Here is a 21756-nt window from a genome sequence, read left to right as displayed (position 1 = left end):
GCCTCAGCCTCCCAAGTAGCCAGGATCACAGGCATTGGCCACCATATCTGGCTAATTTTGTATTTTTAGTAGAGTTGGGGCTTCACCATATTGGCCAGGCTGGTCTCAAACTCCTGACCTCAGGTGATCCGCCCACCTCAGCCTCCAAAGTGCTGGGATTACAGGCATGAGCCACCAATTCTGGCCAATTCATTCTTTCTTTCTTTCTTTTTTTTTTTTTTTTGAGACAGAGTCTCGCTCTGCCGCCCCGGCTGGAGTGCAGTGGCCGGATCTCAGCTCACTGCAAGCTCCGCCTCCCGGGTTCACGCCATTCTCCTGCCTCAGCCTCCCGAGTAGCTGGGACTACAGGTGCCCGCCACCGCGCCCGGCTAGTTTTTTGTATTTTTTAGTAGAGACGGGGTTTCACCGTGTTAGCCAGGATGGTCTCGATCTCCTGACCTCGTGATCCGCCCACCTCAGCCTCCCAAAGTGCTGGGATTACAGGCTTGAGCCACCACGCCCGGCCTCTTTCTTTCTTTCTTTCTTTTGAGACAGAGTCTCGCTCTGTCACCCAGGCTGGAGTGCAGTGGCGCCATCTCAGCTGATGGCAAGCTCCACATCCCGGGTTCGCGCCATTCTCCTGCCTCAGCTTCCTGAGTAGCTGGGACTACAGGCGCCCACCAACACTCCAGGCTAATTTTTTTTTTTTTTTTTTTTTTTTTTTTTTTTTTTTTTTTTTTTTTTTTTGAGACGGAGTCTCACGCTGTTGCCCAGGCTGGAGTGCAGTGGCGCGATCTCGGCTCACTGCAAGCTCCGCCTCCTGGGTTCACGCCATTCTCCTGCCTCAGCCTCCTGAGTAGCTAGGACTACAGGCGCCCGCCACCGCGCCCGGCTAATTTTTTTTTGTATTTTTAGTAGAGACGGGGTTTCACTGTGGTCTCGATCTCCTGACCTTGTGATCCGCCCGCCTCGGCCTCCCAAAGTGCTGGGATTACAGGCTTGAGCCACCGCGCCCGGCCAATTTTTTTGTATTTTTAGTAGAGACAAGGTTTCACCAAGTTAGCCAGGATGGTCTCGATCTCCTGACCTCATGATCCGCCCACCTCAGCCTCCCAAAGTGCTGGGATTACAGGTGTGAGCCACCACGCCTGGCCCCAATTCATTCTTTTTTGTTTTTCTTTTCTTTTTTTTTTTTGAGACGGAGTCTCGCTCTGTCGCCCAGGCTGGAGTGCAGTGGCCGGATCTCAGCTCACTGCAAGCTCTGCCTCCCGGGTTCACGCCATTCTCCTGCCTCAGCCTCCCGAGTAGCTGGGACTACAGGCGCCCACCACCTCGCCTGGCTAGTTTTTTGTATTTTTTAGTGGAGACGGGGTTTCACCATGTTAGCCCATATTGGGATGGTCTCGATCTCCTGACCTCGTGATCCGCCCGTCTCGGCCTCCCAAAGTGCTGGGATTACAGGCTTGAGCCACCGCGCCTGGCCCCCAATTCATTCTTAATAATCCAGATTAAACCTCTCTGATTTCTGCCAGTGGATTATTTATTTATTTATCTATCCCGGAAAATACGGGTTTTTTTTTTTTTTTTTTTTAATTCTAGTAACTACAAATAGGAAACCAGAGGGGGAGCCCCAGGCTGGGATGAACAATGGCCACCCCCTCCTTGACATTACAGTGGAACAACGTGGCCCTTACATCCTTTATGGTCAAGTCAGGCCCCACTCCTTCCTCTTCTTCTGCTGCAGTGTAGGGACCTCAAACCCCTCCTGCTTTGTTTCCTGTACCCCAAACAGGACTGTCTGATCTACTGCAGGGGCTAGGGAAGGAGAGGAAGGAAGAAAAGTGGGTGTGAGCTCCATGGAGTGACAAAGACACAGGCTGGCTGGGGACGTTTTTGAGGCCAAGCACCCCCGCAGACGGCCGTACCTGCTGCTGCCAGGACAGTGGAGTACGGTGTGCTAGAATGAGATGGGGCTTGGGCTCCTTTTAACCTGGAAGTAGATGCATTTGTTCCATTTTCTGTAGTCCAATAAAGTTTTGTTCATATCTATTACAGTTTTTTTTTTTTTTTTTTCCTGAGACAGGGTCTCACTCTGTCGCCCCAGCTAGAATGCAGTGGCACCATCATGGCACACTGCAGCCTCAACATCCAGTGCTCAAGCGATCTCCCAGCTCAGCCTCCCTAGTAGCTGGGACTACAGGTACACGCCACCATGCCCAGTTAATTTTTTGTGTTTTTTGTAGAGACTGGGTTTCGCCATGTGGCCAAGGCTGTCTTGAACTTCTGGGCTCAAGTGATTCATCTGCCTCGGCCTTTCAAAAACCTGGAATTACAAGTGTGAGCTACTGCACCCAGCCTTTTTTTTTTTTTTTTTTTTGAGTTTTGCTCTTCTTGCCCAGGCTGGAGTGCAATGGTGTGGTCTTGGCTTACTGCAACCTCCACCTCCCCGGTACAAGCGATTCTCCTGCCTCAGCCTCCTGAATAGCTGGCATTATAGGTGCCCGTCACCACGCCTGGCTAATTTTTTCTTGTATTTTTAGTAGAAACAGGGTTTCACCGTGTTGGCCAGGTTTGTCTTGAACTCCTGACCTCAGGTGATCAGACTTCCAAAGTTCTGGGATTACAGGCATGAGCCACCAGGCCCAGCCTGTTTAGCATATTCTTCCCCTGATGGTCACAATGCCTCCTCCAAGCCCTTGATGTCTCCGTTCAAAAGCCAACTCATTAGGGAGGTATTACCTTATTTTGTGTATTTTACTCAAAGCACTGATTACAATCACTGCTGCCTCACATATATTAGACCCTCTGTAAGTATTGTTTAAAAGAATGAATATGGTTCTGTGTAGGCAATTGTTCTAAATATGTCAATTCCAGTATTTCATTTTTCTTTTTTATAGACAGAGTCTTGCTCTGTCGCCCATGCTGAGGTGAAATGTCGCGATCCTGGCTCACTTCAACCTCCGCCTCGTGGGTTCAAGCAATTCTCCAGTCTCAGCCTCCCAAGTAGCTCACTTTACAGGCACCTGCCACCACGCCCAACTAATTTTTGTATTATTAGTAGAGACGGGGGTTTCACCATGTTGGCCAGGCTGGTCACGAACTCCTGACCTCAGGTGATCCACCCACCTCAGCCTCCCAACGTGCTGGGATTACAGGCGTGAGCCACCGCACCCCATCAGTATTTCGTTTTTCAACATTATACATGCAGCACCAATTCTGTTGGAAAAACATTAGCCAGGTGAGGTGGCTCACACCTGTAATCCCAGCACTTTGGAAGGCCAAGGGTGGAGGATCACTTGAGCTCAGGAGTTTGAGACCAGCCTGGGCAATATAGCAAGATCCCATCTCTTTTTTTAACAAAAATAAAAATTAAAACAAGAAAAATATAACACATAAACAGTTATTTGGGTAAAATTATAACTGTGAAATTCTTTTTTTTTTCTTCTTTTTTTTTTTTTTTTGGAGATACACTCTCTCTCTGTCACCCAGTCTGGACTGCATTGGTGCAATCTGGCTTCACTGCAACCTCTGCCTCCTGGGTTTAAACAATTATCCTGCCTCAGCCTCCTGAGTAGCTGGGATTACAGGTGCCCGCCACCATGACCAGCTAATTTTTGAATTTTTAGTAGAGACGGGATTTCACCATGTTGGTCAGGCTGGTCTCAAACTCCTGACCACCCTCCTCGGCTTCCCAAAGTGCTGGGAATACAGGCGTGAGCCACCATGCCAGCCCGGCCAAATCTGTGAATTTCAAAATTACTCAGCCAGAGATGGGTCATGTTAGTCTCACCATTATATTTACCATGACCTTAAACTAGGGCTTTCTCTTAAAAAGTACTTAACATGTATTAAATAAAACAAATGTATTGGGGCCAGGAGCAGTGGTTCCCGCCTGTAATCCCAGTACATTAGGAGGCTGAGGCAGGTGGATCACCAGAGGTCAGGAGTTCAAGACCAGCCTGACCAATATGGTGAAACCCTGTCTCTACTAAAAATACAAAAATTAGCCAGGCATGGTGGCACAAGCCCATAATCTCACCTACTTGGGAGGCTAAGGCAGGAAAATCGCTTGAACTCAGGAGGCAGAGGTTGCAGTGAGCCAAGATTGAACCACTACACTCCAGCCTGGGCGACAGAGTGAGACTCTGTGTCCAAAAAAAAAAAAAAAAAAAAAAAAAAAAGGCTGGGCCCGGTGGCTCACGCCTGTAATTCCAGCACTTTGGGAGGTCGAGGCAGGTGGATCATGAGGTCAGGAGTTCGAGACCAGCCTGACCAACATGGTGAAACCCTATCTCTACTAAAAATACAAAATTTAGCCAGGCATGGTGGTGCATGCCTGTAATCCCAGCTACTCAGGAGGCTGAGGCAGGAGAATCGCTTGAACCCAGGAGGCGGAGGTTGCAGTGAGCCTTGATGTTGCCACTGCACTCCAGCCTGGGAGACAGAGCAAGACTCCATCTCAAAAAAAATAGAAAAAAGAAAAGAATGCGTTGGATCAATTGACAAATAATTTGGAAAAATAACTTTGGGAGCCTAAGGTGGGCAGATCACTTGAGGTCAGCAGTTCGAGACCTGCCTGGCCAACATGGAGAAAACCCATCTCTACTAAAAATACAAAAGTTAGCTGGGCGTGGGCGTGGTGGCGGGCGCCTGCAATTCCATCTATTTGGGAGGCTGAGGCATAAGAATCACTTGAACCTGGGAGGTGGAGGTTGTAGTGAACCAAGATTGTGCCACTGCACTCCAGCCTTGGTGATAGAGTGAGATCCTGTCTCAGAAAAAAAAAAAAAAAAAAAAAAAGCCAAAATACATCCACACGTCATACTACAAAATTAATTCAGGTTGTTTATAAACTGGAATGCTAAAAATGAAGGCAATGCCGGTCGTGGTGGCCCACGCCTGTAATCCCAGCACTATGGGAGGCTAAGGTGGGCGGATCACTTGAGGTCAAGAGTTCAAGACTAGCCTGACCAACATGATGAAACCCCATCTCTACAAAAAAACACAAAAATTAGCTGGGTGTGGTGAGTGACTATAATCCCAGCTACTCCGGAGGCTGAGGCAGGAGAATCACTTGAACCCAGGAGGCGGACGTTACAGTGACCTGAGATTGTACTACTGCATTCCAGCCTGGGCGACAGAGCAAGACTCCATCTCAGGGAAAAAAAAAACAAGATAAGGGCTGGCATGATGACTCATGCCTGTTATAATCCCAGCACTTTCGGGAGCTAAGGTGGATAGATCACTTGAGCCCAGAAGTTCAAGACCAGCCTGCGCAAAATGGCAAAACCCTGTTGCTACAAAAACCAAAAATTAGGCCGGGCGCGGTGGCTCAAGCCTGTAATCTCAGTACTTTGGGAGGCCGAGATGGGCAGATCACGAGGTCAGGAGATCGAGACCATCCTGGCTAACACGGTGAAACCTCGTCTCTACTAAAAAATACAAAAAACTAGCCGGGCGAGGTGGCGGGCGCCTGTAGTCCCAGCTACTCGGGAGGCTGAGGCAGGAGAATGGCGTAAACCTGGGAGGCGGAGCTTGTAGTGAGCTGAGATCCGGCCACTGCACTCTAGCCTGGGCCACAGAGTGAGACTCCGTCTCAAAAAAAAAAAAAAAAAGAAAACCAAAAATTAAGCCAGGCGCAGTGACTCACTCCTGTAATCCCAGCATTTTGGGAGGCAGAGGAGGGTGGATCATGAAGTCAGGAATTTGAGACCAGCCTGGCCAACACCGTGAAACCCCATCTCTATGAAAAATACAAAAATTAGCCAGGTGTAGTGGCAGGCACCTGCAATCCCAGCTACACGGGAGGTTGAGGCAGGAGAATTGCTTGAACCCGGGAGGCAGAGGTTGCAGTGAGCTGAGATTGCGCCATTGCACTCCAGCCTGGATAACAGAGCAAAACTCCATCTCGAAAAAAAAAAAATTAACTAGGAGTGGTGACATGTGCCTTTAGTGCCAGCTACTAGGCTAAGGTGGGAGGATAACCTGAGCCCTAGGAGGTTGAGGCTGCAGTAAACTGTGATTATTTATTTTTATTTTTTATTGAGATGGAGTCTCACACTGTCGCCTGGGATGGTGTGCAGTGGCGTGATCTCAGCTTGCTGCAACCTATGCCTCCCGGGTTCAAGTGATTCTCCTGCCTCAGCCTCCTGAGTAGCTGGGACTACAGGCACGTGACACCACACCCCGCTAATTTTTGTATTTTTAGAAGAGACAGGGTTTCATTATGTTGGCCAGGCTGGTCTTGAACTCCTGACCTTGTGATCCGCCTGCCTCATCCTCTATTTTTTTTTTTTTTTTTTTTGAGACAGAGCCTTGCTCTGACGCCAGGCTGGAGTGCAATGGCTCCATCTCAGCTCACTGCAACCTCCGCCTCCCTAATTCAAGCGATTCTCCTGCCTCAGTTTCCGGAGTTACTGGGATTACAGGCATTCGCCACCACGCACAGCTAATTTTTTTTTTTTTTTTTTTTTTTTTTTTTTTGAGACAGAGTCTGGCTCTGCCGCCCAGGCTGGAGTGCAGTGGCCAGATCTCAGCTCACTGCAAGCTCCGCCTCCCGGGTTCACGCCATTCTCCTGCCTCAGCCTCCCGAGTAGTTGGGACTACAGGCGCCCACCACCGTGCCCGGCTAGTTTTTTGTATTTTTTAGCAGAGACGGGGTTTCACCGTGTTAGCCAGGATGGTCTCGATCTCCTGACCTCGTGATCCCAAAGTGCTGGGATTACAGGCTTGAGCCACCGCGCCCAGCCTCTTTCTTTCTTTCTTTCTTTTGAGACAGAGTCTCGCTCTGTCACCCAGGCTGGAGTGCAGTGGCGCAATCTTGGTTCACTGCAACCTCCGCCTTCTGGGTTCAAGTGATTCTCCTGCCTCAGCCTCCCGAGTAGATGGGACTACAGGTGTGCACCACCATGCCCAGCCAATTTTTGTATTTGTAATAGAGAGGCGGTTTCACCATGTTGGCCAGGATGGTCTCGATCTCTTGACATTGTAATCTGCTCGCCTCAGCCTCCCAAAGTGCTGGGATTACAGGCGTGAGCCACTGTGTCTGGCCACAATGCCCAGCTCATTTTTGCATTTTTAGTAGAGACAGGTTTCACAGTTTTGGCCAGGATGGTCTCCATCTCCTGACCTTGTGATCCGCCCACCATAGCATGAGCCACTGCATTTGGTTGTTAAGTCATGATTATTGTGCCATTGCACTCCAGCCCCAGCCTGGGTAACAGAGTGAGACCATTAAAAAAAAAAAAAAAAAAAAAAAAAAGGCTGGGCGCGGTGGCTCACATCTGTAATCCTAGCATTTTGGGAGGCTGAGATGGGCGGATCATAAGGTCAGGAGTTTGAGACCAGCCTGGCCAACATGGCGAAATCCCATCTCTACTAAAAATACAAAAATTAGCAGGGCATGGTGGCATGCACCTGTAATCCCAGCTACTCGGGAGGCTGAGGCATGAGAATCACTTGATCCCAGGAGGTGGAAGTTGCAGTGAGCTGAGATCATGCCACTGTAACCATGGAAAACAGAGTGAGACTCTGTCTAAAAACAAAACAGGCCGGGCGCGGTGGCTCAAGCTGTAATCCCAGCACTTTGGGAGGCCGAGACGGGCGGATCACGAGGTCAGGAGATCGAGACCATCCTGGCTAACACGGTGAAACCCTGTCTCTACTAAAAAATACAAAAAAACTAGCCGGGTGAGGTGGCGGGCGCCTGTAGTCCCAGCTACTCAGGAGGCTGAGGCAGGAGAATGGCGTGAACCCGGGAGGCGGAGCTTGCAGTGAGCTGAGATCCGGCCACAGCACTCCAGCCTGGGTGACAGAGTGAGACTCCGTCTCAAAAAAAACAAAAACAAAAACAAAAACAAAAAACAAAACAAAGCAAAAAAGGAAAGATCAAATGCCTTGAATACACAGAAATAAAATACTTACCAGGACAGTGTATATGGAGGTCAAAATCTTCTAAGGAGTGTATAACAACTAACCTGCCATATGGCCGGGTGCAGTGGCTCATGCCTGTAATCACAGCACTTTGGGAGGCTGAAGCGGGTGGATCACCTGAAGTCAGGAGTTTGAGACCAGCCTGGCCAACATGGCAAAACCCTGTCTCTACTAAAAATATAAAATTAGCCAGGGGTGGTGGTGCCTGCCTCCAGATACTGGGGAGGCTGAGGCAGGAGAATCACTTGAACCTGGGAGTTGGAGGTTGCCGTGAGCCAAGATCAGGCCATTGCACTCCAGCCTGGGTAACAACAGTAAAAGTCTGTCAGAAAACAAAAGAACAGGCTGGGCGCGGTGGCTCACACCTATAATTCTAGCACTTTGGGAGGCCGAGGCGGGCAGATCATGAGGACAAGAGATCAAGACCATCCTGGCCAATTTGGTGGAACCCATCTCTACTAAAAATACAAAAATTGGCCGGGCGTGGTGTCTCACGCCTGTAATCCCAGCACTTTGGGAGGCTGAGGAGGGCAGATCGCGAGGTCAGGAGATCGAGACCATCCTGGCTAACACGGTGAAACCCCATCTCTACTAAAAGTACAAAAAATTAGCCAGGCATGGTGGTGTGTGCCTGCTTCCAGATACTGGGGAGGCTGAGGCAGGAGAATCGCATGAACCAGGGAGGCGGAGCTTTCAGTGAGCCGAGATGGTGACACTGCACTCCAGCCTGGGTGACAGAGTGAGACTCCGTCTCAAAAAACAAACAAACAAAAAAAGACAAAACAAAAATTAGCCGGGCGTGGTGGCAGGGGCCTGTAATCCCAGTTGCTTGGGAGGCTGAGGCAGGAGAATCCCTTGAACCCGGGAGGCGGAAGTTGCAGTGACACGAGATCACACCACTGCACTCCAGCCTGGTAACAGGGTGAGACTCTGTCTCAAAACCAAAACAAAACAAAAAAACAAACAACGTCAACAACAAAAAACTTACATGCCATAAAAATAAAAATTAGGCCGGACGCGGTGGCTCACACCTGTAATCCCAGCACTTTGGGAGGCTGAGGCGGGCAGATCATGAGGTCAGGAGATCGAGACCATCCTGCCTAACACGGTGAAACCCCGTCTCTACTAAAAAATACAAAAAAATTAGCCGGGCTTGGTAGCAGGCGCCTGTAGTCCCAGCTATGGGAGGCTAAGGCAGGAGAATGACATGAACCCGGGAGGCGGAGCTTGCAGTGAGCCGAGATCGCGCCACTGCACTCCAGCCTGGGTGACAGAGTGAGACTCTGTCTCAAAAAAAAAAAAAAAATTAAAAAAATTAAAAAGAAGGCACAGTGTGGTGGCTCACGCTTGCAGTCACAGCACTTCAGGAGGCTGAGGCAATCAGCTCACCTGAGGTCGGGAGTTCAAGACCTGCATGACCAACATGGAGAAACCCTGTCTGTACTAAAAATACAAAATTAGCCGGATGTGGTGGCACATGCCTCTAATCCCAGTTACTTGGGAGGCTGAGGTAGGAGAATCGCTTGAACCTAGGAGGCGTAGGTTGCAGTGAGCTGACATTGCACTATTGCACACCATTCTGGGCAACAAGAGCGTAACTTCATCTCAAAGAGAAAACAAAACAAAAAAAAGGAAGAAAGAGAAAAAGGCTGGACACAGAGGATCATGCCTGTAATCCCAGCACTTTGGGAGGCCAAGGTGGGTGGATCACTTGAGGTCAGGAGTTCAAGACCAGCCTGGGCAACATAGTGAAACCCCATTTCTACTAAAAATACAAAAATTTGTTCGTTTGTTTGTTTGAGATGGAGTCTCGCTCTGTTGCCTAGGCTGGAGATAAGTGGTGCAAACTTGGCTCATTGCAACCTCTGCCCCCCGGGTTCAAGGGATTCTCCTGCCTCAGCCTCTCTAGTAGCTGCGACTACAGGTGTGTGCCACCACGCACGGTTATATATATATATATATATATATATATATATATTTTTTTTTTTTTTTTTTTTTTTTTTTTTTTTTTTTTGAGACGGAGTCTCGCTCTGTCGCCTGGGCTGGAGTGCAGTAGCCGGATCTCAGCTCACTGCAAGCTCCGCCTCCCGGGTTCACGCCATTCTCCTGCCTCAGCCTCCTGAGTAGCTGGGACTACAGGCGCCCACCACCTTGCCCGGCTAGTTTTTTTGTATTTTTTAGTAGATACGGGGTTTCACCGTGTTAGCTAGGATGGTCTCGATCTCCTGACCTCGTGATCTGCCCATCTCGGCCTCCCAAAGTGCTGGGATTACAGGCTTGAGCCACCGCGCCTGGCCTTATTTTTTGTATTTTTAGTAGAGACAGAGTTTCACTATGTTGCCCAGCCAGGTCTTGAAATCCTCACCTTGTGATTCACCTGTCTCGGCCTCCCACAGTGCTGAAATTTCAGGCATGAGCCACCGCACCTGGCCTAAAAATACAAAAATTGACTGGGCGTGGTGGTGGACACCTGTAATCCCAGCTACTTGGGAGTCTGAGGCATGAAAATTGCTTTGACTGAGGAGGCAGAGATTGCAATAAGCCAAGATCCTGCCACCGTACTGCAGTATGGGTGACAGAGCGAGACTCTGTCTCAAAGGAAAAAACAAGGCTGGACACCACCAGTGGTCACACCTGTAATCCCAGCACTTTGGGAGCCCAAGGGGCAGATCACTGGAGGTCAGGAGTTTGGGACCAGCCTGGCCAACATGGTGAAACTCTGTCTCTATTAAAAATACTAAAAGTAGGCCGGGCGCGGTGGCTCATGCCTGTAATCCCAGCACTTGGGAAGCTGAGGTGGGCGGATCACCTAAGGTCAAGAGTTTGAGACCAGCCAAGCCAACATGGAGAAACCTCGTCTCCAAGAAAAATACAAAAAAATAGCCGAGTGTGGTGGTGCATGCCTGTAAGCCCAGCTACTCGGGAGGCTGAGGCAGGAGAATCGCTTGAACCTGGGAGGCAGAGATTTCAGTGAGCTGAGATTGTGCCATATCACCCCAGCCTGGGCAACAAGAGTGAAACTCCATCTTAGAAAAAAAAAAAAGAGGGGCCGGGCGCGGTGGCTCACACCTATAATCCCAGCACTTTGGGAGGCTGAGGAGGGCAGATCACGAGGTCAAGAGATCGAGACCATCCTGGCCAACATAGTGAAACCCCATCTCTACTAAAAATACAAAAATTAGCTGGGTGTGGGGGCCCATGCCTGTAGTCCCAGCTATTCAGAAAGCTGAAGCAGGAGAATTGCTTGAACCTGGGAAGAGGAGGCTGCAGTTAGCCAAGATCACGCCACTGCACTCCAGCCTGGCAACAGAGTGAGACTACGTCTCAAACAACAACAAAAAAAAAAAAAAGAGAGAGAGAGAGAGAGAGAGAGAGAAACGCGGCTGGGTGTGGTGGCTCAGGCCTGTAATCCCAGCACTTTGGGAGGCCGAGGCAGTGGGTCACCCGAGGTCAGGAGTTGGAGACCAGCCAGCATGAGCAATATGGTGAAACCCCGTCTCTACTAAAAATACAAAATTAGAGAGGCATGGTGGCACATGCCTGTAATCCCAGCTACTTCAGAGGCTGAGGCAGGAGAATCACTTGAACCTGGGAGGCAGAGGTTGCAGTGAGCCAAAACTGCACCTTTGCACTCCAGCCTGGGCAACAAAAGTGAAACTCCATCTCAAAAAAAAGAAACACTCCAAGAAAAAATTGGGCAAATTGACATGAATGGGCAGTTTACAAAAGCAGTAGCATCATCAGTCAAGAAGCACACGAAGAACTTCGGCTGGGCACAGTGAGGAGCACCTGTCCCAGCTACCAGAGAGGCTGAGGTCGGAGGGTCACTTGAGCCCAGGAGATCAAGACTACAGGGAGCTGTGATCCAGCACTCCTGCCTGGGCAATAGAGTGGGACCCTGTCTCTCTTTTTTTTTTTTTTTTTTTTTTTTTTTTTGCGTTAGAGTCTTGCTCTGTCACCCAGGTTGGAGTGAAGTGACTTGATCTCAGTTCACTGCAACCTCTGCCTCCTGGGTTTAAGCAATTCTCCTGCCTCAGCCTCTCGAATAGTTGGGATTACAGGCACATGCACCAGGCCTGGCTAATTTTTTTTTTTCAAGACAGAATCTCGCTCTGTCACCAGGCTGTGGCACTGAGGGCAATGACTGATCTCGATTCACTGTAACCTCTGCCTCCCAGGTTGAAGTGATTCTCCTGCCTCAGCTTCCCAAGTAGCTGGGGCTACAGGTGCGCGCCACCTCGCCCAACTAATTTTTGTATTTTTAGTAGAGACAGGGTTTCACCACGTTGGCCAGGATGGTCTCGATCTCTCGACCTTGTGATTCTCCAGGCCTGGCTAATTTTTATAGTTTCAGTAGAGACGGGGTTTAGCCATGTTGGCCAGGCTAGTCTCATACTCCTGACCTCAGGTGATGTGCCCACCTCAACCTCCCAAAATGCTGGGATTATAGTTATGAGCCACTGCATGCAGCCTAAGACCCTGTCTCTAAAAAAAAAATGCCAGGCGTGGTAGCTCACACCTGTAATCCCAGCACTTTGGGAGGCCAAGGCAGGTGGATGACAAGGTCAGGAGATTGAGACCATCCTGGCTAATATGGTGAAACACTGTTTCTACTAAAAATACAAAAAATTAGCTAGGCTTGGTGGTGGGTGCCTGTAGTCCCAGCTACTCGGGAGGCTGAGGTAGGAGAATGGTGTGAACCTGGGAGGTGGAGCTTGCAGTGAGCCGAGATCGGGCCCACTCCAGCCTGGGTGACAGAGCGAGACTCCGTCTCAAAAAAAAAAAAAAAAAAAGTTTAATCTCATTAATAATACCTGCTGTGAGATAAAATTTTCCACCTACCAGGAGTGTCTATTCAGGGCAATTTAAATCTATGCTTCTGGAGAGAAAAAAAAAAGGAAAAAAATTTCCACCTGCCAAAATGGAAAGAAGCCAAGTTTAATGAAATATATTGAAATATACACAGACACTACAGAAGAGCAACTGGACAATTTGGGAACATGTTAAAAACCCTTTTTATTGGCCGGGCGCAGTGGCTCACGCCTGTAATCCCAGCACTTTGGGAGGCTGAGGCAGGCGGATCACAAGGTCAGGAGATGGAAACCATCCTGGCTAACACGGTGAAACTCCGTCTGTACTAAAAATACAAAAAATTAGTTGGGCGTGGTGGCGGGCAACTGTAGTCCCGGCTACTCAGGAGGTTAAGGCAGGAGAACGCCGTGAACCCGGGAGGTGGAGCTTGCAGTGAGCTGAGATCGCACCACTGCACTCCAGCTTGGGCTACAGAGCAAGACTCTGTTTCAAAAAAACAAAAAAAAAAACTTTTTATTTTACATGCTTTTTCACTTAACAATTGTAGTTCTAGCAACATACTCTAAGGAAACAATCATGTATATGTGTCAGGACTTAGCTGCTCAGATTTTATCACAGAGTTGCTTATAATGATCAAACAGTAGTAGCAGCTTAAATTTTCATCTTTGAGGCTTAAATAAATTATAGCACTTTTACCCAACAAAAATAAGGCAGGATTAAAAAATGCTGTCAATAACAAAATGTTCTTATTTATACATAATGGCAAAAAGTTGTCAAAAAATTTGTTAATGGTTAAAAAATACAGTAAGAAACAGTTGTTTTGTTTTTTGTTTGTTCTCGAGGAGTCTCACTCTGTCGCCCAGTCTGGAGTGCAGTGGTGCAATCTGGGCTTACTGCAACTTCTGCCTCCAGGACTCAAGGGATCCTCCCTCCTCAGCCTCCTGAATAGCTGGGACCACAGGTACACGCCACCTCACTGGCTAATTTTTCTTTTTCTTTTCCAAGATGGAGTCTCACTCTGTCACCCAGGCTGGAGTACAGTGGTATGATCTCGGCTCACTGCAAGCTCCACCTCCCACGTTCACACTATTCTCCTAACTCAGCCTCCCGAGTAGCTGGGACTATAGGCACCCACCACCAAGCCCGGCTATTTTTTTTGTATTTTTAGTAGAGACGCGGTTTCACCATGTTAGCAAGGATGGTCTCCATCTCCTGACCTCGTGGTCCGCCCGCCTCAGCCTCCCAAAGTGCTGGGATTACAGGCATGAGCTACCATGCCCAGCTGTGTTTTGTTTTGTTTTTAGAGATGGAGTTTCACTCTTGTTGCCCAGGCTGGAGTGCAACAGCTCAATCTCGGCTCACCGCAACCTCTGCCTCCCAGGTTCAAGTAATTCTCCTGCCTCAGCCTCCTGAGTAGCTGGGATTACCCAGCCGCCTGGCTAATTTTTGTATTTTCGGTAGAAACGAAGGTTTCTTCATGTTGGTCAGGCTGGTCTCGAACTCCCAACCTCAGGTTATCCACCTACCTCACCCTCCCAAAGTGCTGGGATTATAGGCATGAGCCACCACACCTGGTCATCGCTAGCTAATTTTTTTGTGTTTTTTTTTTTGAGATGGAGTCTTGCTCTGTCGCCCAGGCTGGAGTGCAGGGGCACAATCTCGGCTCACTGCAAGCTGCGCCTCCCGGGTTCACACCATTCTCCTGCCTCAGCCTCCCAAGTAGCTGGGACTACAGGCACCCACCACCTCGCCCAGCTAATTTTTTGTATTTTTAGTAGAGATGGGGTTTCACCATGTTAGCCAGGATGGTCTTGATCTCCTGACCTCGTGATCTGCCTGCTTCAGCCTCCTAAAGTGCAGGGATTACAGGTGTGAGTTAACTAATTAAAAACACCCGGCCGTCACTAGCTAATTAAAAAAAAATTTTTTTGTCCTGGCGTGGTGGCTCATGCCTATAATCCCACCACTTTGGGAGGCCAAGGCCAGTGGATCACAAGGTTAGGAGTTCAAGAGCAGCTTGGCCAATATGGTAACACCCTTGTCTCTACTAAAAATACAAAAATTAACTGGGCGTGGTGGCACGTGCCTGTAGTCCCAGCTACTTGGGAGGCTGAGGCAGGAGAATTGCGCGAACCCAGGAGGCAGGGGTTGCAGTGAGCCGAGATCGCGCCACTGTACTCCAGCCTGAGAGATAGATCGAGACTCCGTCTCAAAAAAAAATAAAAAATTTCTAAGCATGGAGTTAACTATGTTGTGCAGGCTGGTCTCAAACTCCTGGACTCAAGTAATCTGCCCGTCTCAGCCTCCTAACGTGCTGGGATCCAGGTGTGGGCCACCATGCCCAGCCAAAAACTTTTTAAGGAATACTGAGGAGCCAGAGCTCAGTGCGAGGGGCAAGGAAAGACAAATCTCTATGGTAGAGAAACTCTACTAGGAGATTCCTGGGGCCCTGTCAGAGCTAGTCTCCCAGGGGACTCAGAGACCAGCCTTGCTTCACTGTCAGCCTTCCTGAGCACTCTGTTTTCATTACACTAAGGCTATGTTGGTACAGGGAAGCCAGAAAGACAGGTGTTGGAATCTTGACCCTTCTACTCCTTGCCCTTTGATTTTAGGGCAAGTTATGTCTTTGAGTCTTTATTATTTATTTATTTTTGAGACGAGGTATTGCTTTTCCAACCCAGGGTGGAGTGCAGTGGCGCGATCTCGGCTCACTGCAACCTCCACCTCCTGGGTTCCGGCGATTCTCCTGCTGCAGCCTCCCAAGTAGCTGGAATTACAGGCATGCACCACCATGCCCAGCCAATTTTGTATTTTTAGTAGAGACAGGGTTTTACCATGTTGGCCAGGCTGGTCTAGTCTAACTCCTGACCTCAGGTGATCCGCCCGCCTCAGCCTCCCAAAGTGCTGGGATTATAGGCATGAACCACTGAGTCTGGCGGAGCCTTGATTCTTCATTTGGTTTGATTCTCCCAACTGTAAAATAAGGGCATAATACTATCCTATAAAGATGTATGGGAGGATTCAAAAGGGTAATGCTTAGTCAGCGCCACATGTAGGTCCAGCTGATTCTCCATAAATGGTAGCTATCTACAGCCATCCTGAGCAGACAGGCGAACAGATAATGAAACAATACAATGTTTTGGAAACTTCTGGTTCCCAGAGGGAGCCTGGCCTCAGGGTTATGGAACATCTGGTACTCCCTGAGCCTGTCAACTTTTGGGTGGAGTGCAGGGACGACTTTTGCTTTGCCCCCAGCTGCCCTGTAGCCCCATTCTAGAATCAGGAAGAGTTGCCATAGTTGCCTAGTAATGCCCCTGGGAGTCCAGGAAGCTCAAACTTTAGAAGCTGGAGAGGAAAGGAAAGGTGGGCCAGGTCCAGCTACCCTGGAGGCTGAAGCAGGAGGATCACTTGAGTCTAGGAGTTCGAGACCAGGGTGGGAAATATAGCAAGACCCTGTCTCTACAAAAAAATACAAAAATTAACTGATTTGCTAGAGCACGCCCGTAGTCTTAGCTACTCAGGAGGCTGAGGAGGGAGGATCACTTAGCGCCTGGGAGGTGGAGGCTGCAGTAAGCTATGATCACACCGCTGCATTCCAGCGTGGACAATAAACCGAGACTCTGTATCAATTTAAAAATAAAGAAAAAATATTAAAAAACAAACGAGGCCAGGCGCAGTGGCTTGCGCCTGTAATCCCAGCACTTGGGGAGGCCAAGGCAGGCAGATCACAAGGTCAGGAGATCAAGACCATCCTGGCTAACTCGGTGAAACCCTGTGTCTACTAAAAATACAAAAAAAAAAAAAAGAAATACAGGTGTGGTGGCGGGCACCTGTAGTCCCAGCTACTCGGGAGGCTAAGGCAGGAGAATGGCGTGAACCTGGGAGGTGGAGCTTGCAGTGAGCCGAGATCGCACCACTGCACTCCAGCCTAGGCAACAGAGCGAGACTCTGTCTCAAAAAACAAACAAACAAACAAACAAACGGGCCAGGCACGGTGGCTCACGCCTGTAATCCCAGCGCTTGGGAGGCCGAGGTCAGTGGATCACCTGAGGTCAAGAGTTCAAGATCAGCCTGGCCAACATGGTGAAACCTTGTCTCTACTAAAAATACAATAAGTATCTGGGCATGCTGGCCGGGCGCCGTGGCTCAAGCCTGTAATCCCAGCACTTTGGGAGGCCGAGACGGGCGGATCACGAGGTCAGGAGTTCGAGACCATCCTGGCTAACACGGTGAAACCCCGTCTCTACTAAAAAATACAAAAAACTAGCCGGGCGAGGTGGTGGGCGCCTGTAGTCCCGGCTACTCGGGAGGCTGAGGCAGGAGAATGGCGTAAAAACCCGGGAGGTGGAGCTTGCAGTGAGCTGAGATCCGGCCACTGCACTCCACCCTGGGCGACATAGCGAGACTCCGTCTCAAAAAAAAAAAAAAAAAAAAAAAAAGTATCTGGGCATGCTAGTGGGTTCCTGTAATCCCAGCTACTCAGGAGGCTGAGGCAGGAGAATCGCTTGAATCCAGGAGGCGGAGGTTGCAGTAAGCCGAGATCCCACCATTACACTCCAACCTGGGCGACAGAGGGAGACTCAGTCCAAACAAACAAACAAACAGGAAAAGTGAGGTCTTAGGTGCTTGAATTTTTTTTTTTTTTTGAGATGGAATCTTGCTCTGTTACCCAGGCTGGAGTACGGTGGTGAGATCTCAGCTCACTGCTACCTCTGCCTCCTAGGTTCAAGTGATTCTCCTACCTTAGCCTCCAGAGTAGCTACTGGAGACAGGGACTACAGGTGCCTGTCACCACGCCAGGCTAATTTTTGTATTTTTTAGCAGAGATAGGGTTTTGCCATGTTGGCCAGGTTGATCTCGAACTCCTGACTTCAAGTAATCTGCCCACCTCAGCCTCCCCAAGTGCTGGGATTACAGGCCTGAGCCACTATGGTTGGCCCCAGCTGTTTTCTGTTTGTTTGTTTGTTTGTTTGAGATGCAGTCTAGCTCTTTTTTGCCCAGGCTGGAATGCAGTGGCACTATCTCGGCGCTCACTGCAAGCTCCACCCCCGCGGACTCACACCATTTTCCTGCCTCAGCCTCCTGAGTAGCTGGGACTACAGGCGCCCGCCACCATGCCCAGCTAATTTTTTGTATTTTCAGTAGAGATGGGGTTTTACCGTGTTAGCCAGGATGGTCTCAATCTCCTGACCTCGTGATCCACCCGCCTTGGCCTCCCAAAGTGCTGGGATTACAGGTGTGAGCCACTGTGCCCAGCCAGTTTTATTTTTAATGTCATATGTTCACAAAGGGCCAGGTGCCATAGTTCACTCCTATGACTCTGTCTCAAAAAAAGAAAAAAAAAAAGTTCATAAGGCTCCAAATTCAAAATGCAGAGCAGAATTGGAGACAAGCTTGTCCAACATAGTGAAACTCCGTCTCTACAAAAAATACAATAAATCAGCCAGGCGTGGTGGCTTGTGCCTATATTCCCAGTTACTAGGGAGGCTGAGACACGAGAATTGCTTGAACTCAGGAGGCAGAGGTTGCAGTGAGCTGAGATCGCTCCACTGCACTCAACCTGGGTGACAGAGTGAGACTCCATCTCAAAAGCAAAAATAAGAAAACAAAATGCACAGGCTAGGCACGGTGGCTCACACCTGTAATCCCAGCACTTTGGGTACGCCGAGGTGGGTGGATCACCTGAGGTCTGGAGTTCAAAACCAGCCTGGCCAATATGGGAAAACCCCACCTCTACTCAAAAAAAAAAAGGCCGGGCGCGGTGGCTCACGCCTGTAATCCCAGCACTTTGGGAGGCCGAGGTGGGCGGATCACGAAGTCAGAAGATCGAGACTATCCTGGCTAACATGGTGAAACCCCGTCTCTACTAAAAATACAAAAAATTAGCTGGGCGTGGTGGCAGGCGCCTGTAGTCCCAGTTACTCGGGAGGCTGAGGCAGGAGAATGGCGTGAACCCGGGAGGTGGAGCTTGCAGTGAGCTGAGATCGCGCCACTGTACTCCAGCCTGGCCGACAGAGCAAGACTCCGTCTCAAAAAAAAAAAAAAAAGGGCCGGGCGCGGTGGCTCAAGCCTGTAATCCCAGCACTTTGGGAGGCCGAGACGGGCGGATCATGAGGTCAGGAGATCGAGACCACCCTGGCTAACACAGTGAAACCCCGTCTCTACTAAAAATACAAAAAACTAGCCGGGCGAGGTGGCAGGCGCCTGTAGTCCCAGCTACTCGGGAGGCTGAGGCAGGAGAATGGCGTAAACCCGGGAGGCGGAGCTTGCAGTGAGCTGAGATCCGGCCACTGCACTCCAGCCTGGGTGACAGAGCGAGACTCCGTCTCAAAAAAAAAAAAAAAAAAAAAAAAAAAAAAGATACAGAAATTAGCTTGGCGTCGTGGCAGGCACTTGTAATTCCAGCTACTCGCAAGGCTAAGACAGGAGAATCGGTTGAACCCAGGAGGCAGAAGGTTGCAGTGAGCCAAGAACATGCTGCTGCACTCCAGCCTGGGCTACACGAGGGAAACTCCATCTCAAAAAAATAAAATAAAATAAATGCACGGCAGGGTAGAGTAACACTTCTACCACCTATCCTTGTCCTCTCACCTCTGACCACCAAGTCCTTTCCCCGGGGACAGCCATGTGATTCGTTTCTTGGGAATCCTTCAATAGCTGTGTTAAAGGTATACTGGCAAAGTGTTTTTATCTACCCCTCTTTTACACAAATGGTAACATACTAACCACGTGGGTTTGGACTTTGCTTTTTTCCCTTCGTCTTAGCTACAGTTTTCTCTTTTTCTTTCTTTTTTTTTTTGAGACGGAGTTGTGCTCTTGTTGCCCAGGCTGGAGTGCAGTGGTGCAATCTTGGCTCACTGCAACCTCTGCCTCCCGGGTTCAAGCGATTCTCCTGCCTAAGCCTCCCGAGTAGCTAGGATTACAGGCATGTGCAGCACGCCTGGCTAATTTTGTATTTTTAGTAGAGATGGGGTTTCTCCATGTTGGTCAGGCTGGTCTCGAACTCCCGACCTCAGGTGATCTGCACACCTCAGCCTCCCAAAGTGCTGGGATTATAGGTGTGAGCCACCACGCCCAGCCTAATTTTTTTTTTAAGAGGCCAGGTGCAAAAAAATTAATTTTTCATTTTCAATGCTCATGTGTGGAGACCACAGGTAATTTTCTTTCTTTTTTTTTTGAGACGGAGTCTTGCTCTTATCGCCCAGGCTGGAGTGCAGTGGCACGGTCTTGGCTCATTGCAGCTTCCACCTCCCAGGTTCAAGCAATTCTCCTGCCTCAGCTTCCTGAGTAGCTGGGATTATGAGTGCCCACACCCAGTTAATTTTTGTAATTTTAGTAGAGATGGGGTCTCACCCTGTTGGCCAGGCTGGCCTCAAACTCCTGACCTCAAGTGATTAACCTGCCTCAGCCTCCCAGAGTGCTGGGATTATAGGTGTGAGCCACCGTGCCCTGCCAGGTAATCTTATAATAAAACAAAGAGGGCTGGGAGTGGTGGCTTATGCCTGTAATCCCAGCACTTTGGGAGGCCGAGGCTGGTGGATTACGAGGTGAGGAGATCAAGACCATTTTGGCTAACACGGTGAAACTCTGTCTCTACTAAAAGTACAAAAAATTAGCCGGGTGTGGTGGCGGGCGCCTGTAGTCCCAGCTACTTGTGAGGCTGAGGCAGGAGAATGGCGTGAACCCAGGAGGCGGAGCTTGCAGTGAGCCAAGATTGTGTCACTGCACTGCAGCCTGGGGGACAGAGCGAGACTCCGTCTCAAAAAAAAAAAAAATTAAAATAATAATAATAATAAATAAATAAAACAAAGAGGCAGGTATTATTATCCATTTTACAGATGTATACACTGAGACTTAGGCTTGATAGCAAGCACATCCCTATGATGAGGTGATCCTCGAATCTGGTTCTCAATGGAACTTGGTTATTCTCTTCATGATCTTAGGCAAATCACTTCTCTCAGGCTCAGCTTGCCCTTTGTAAAATCAAGACACCTGTGACTTTCAAAAATGCATTAGAAGACGCCCAGAGTCTCAGCAGCTCAAAAAGCAGAGAGGGAAGCAATGAGGGACATGGGTGGTGATGGCACATCCTCCACCTTTTCTTCCACCAGAGAAACCTCAGCTTTTTTTTTTTTTTTTTTTTTGAGACGGAGTCTTGCTCTGTTGCCCAGGCTGGAGTGCAGTGGCACGATCTCGGCTCACCGCAAGCTCTGCCTCCCGGGTTCACGCCATTCTCCTGCCTCAGCCTCCTGAGTAGCTGGGACTACAGGCGCCCGCCACCACGCCTGGCTAATTTTTTGTATTTTTAGTAGAGATGGAGTTTCCCTGTGTTAGCCAGAATGGTTTTAATGTCCTGACCTTGTGATCTGCCCGCCCCGGCCTCCCAAAGTGCTGTGATTACAGGCATGAGTCACCATGCCTGGCCTATTATGATTATTTTTGAGACAGGGTCTCACTGTCACCCAGGCGGATGTGCAGTGGGGCAATCTCAGCTCACTGCAACCTCAGCCTCCTGGGTTCAAGCGATTCTCCTGCCTCACCCTCCCGAGTAGTTGGGACTACAGGTGTGTGCCACCACTCCCGGTTAATTTTTGTATTTTTAGTAGAGACGGGGTTTCACCACATGGCCAGGCTAGTCTTTTTTTTTTTTTTTTTTTTTTTTTTTTTTTTTGAGACGGAGTCTCGCTCTGTCGCCCAGGCTGGAGTGCAGTGGCCGGATCTCAGCTCACTGCAAGCTCCGCCTCCTGGGCTTACGCCATTCTCCTGCCTCAGCCTCCCGAGTAGCTGGGACTACAGGCGCCCGCCACCTCGCCCGGCTAAGTTTTTGTATTTTTAGTAGAGACGGGGTTTCACTGTGTTAGCCAGGATGGTCTCGATCTCCTGACCTCGTGATCCGCCCGTCTCGGCCTCCCAAAGTGCTGGGATTACAGGCTTGAGCCACCGCGCCCGGCCGCCAGGCTAGTCTTAAACTCCTGACCTCAGGTGATCCACCTGCCTCGGCCTCCCAAAGTGCTGGGATTACAGGCGTGAGCC

General features: G+C 49.4%; 2 protein-coding genes across 2 annotated transcripts in view; both read right to left on the bottom strand.

Moving 5' to 3' along the window:
- The window catches only part of GOLGA2 (golgin A2), a 434268-nt gene extending 428101 nt beyond the window's left edge, over positions 1 to 6167 (bottom strand). The window contains exon 1 of the mRNA XM_050759792.1: positions 6164 to 6167. The gene's annotated coding sequence lies outside the window, so the exon portion shown is untranslated. The remainder of the gene's footprint in view (positions 1 to 6163) is intronic.
- The window catches only part of DYNC2I2 (dynein 2 intermediate chain 2), a 210553-nt gene that overhangs the window by 32978 nt on the left and 155819 nt on the right, over positions 1 to 21756 (bottom strand). The gene's annotated exons all lie outside the window — the stretch shown is intronic.

The sequence above is a fragment of the Macaca thibetana genome, chromosome 15 (assembly GCF_024542745.1).
Source record: "Macaca thibetana thibetana isolate TM-01 chromosome 15, ASM2454274v1, whole genome shotgun sequence".
Classification (NCBI taxonomy): domain Eukaryota; kingdom Metazoa; phylum Chordata; class Mammalia; order Primates; family Cercopithecidae; genus Macaca; species Macaca thibetana.
Note: the sequence above shows the minus strand (reverse complement) of the source record. Positions and strands in the feature narration are given on the sequence as shown.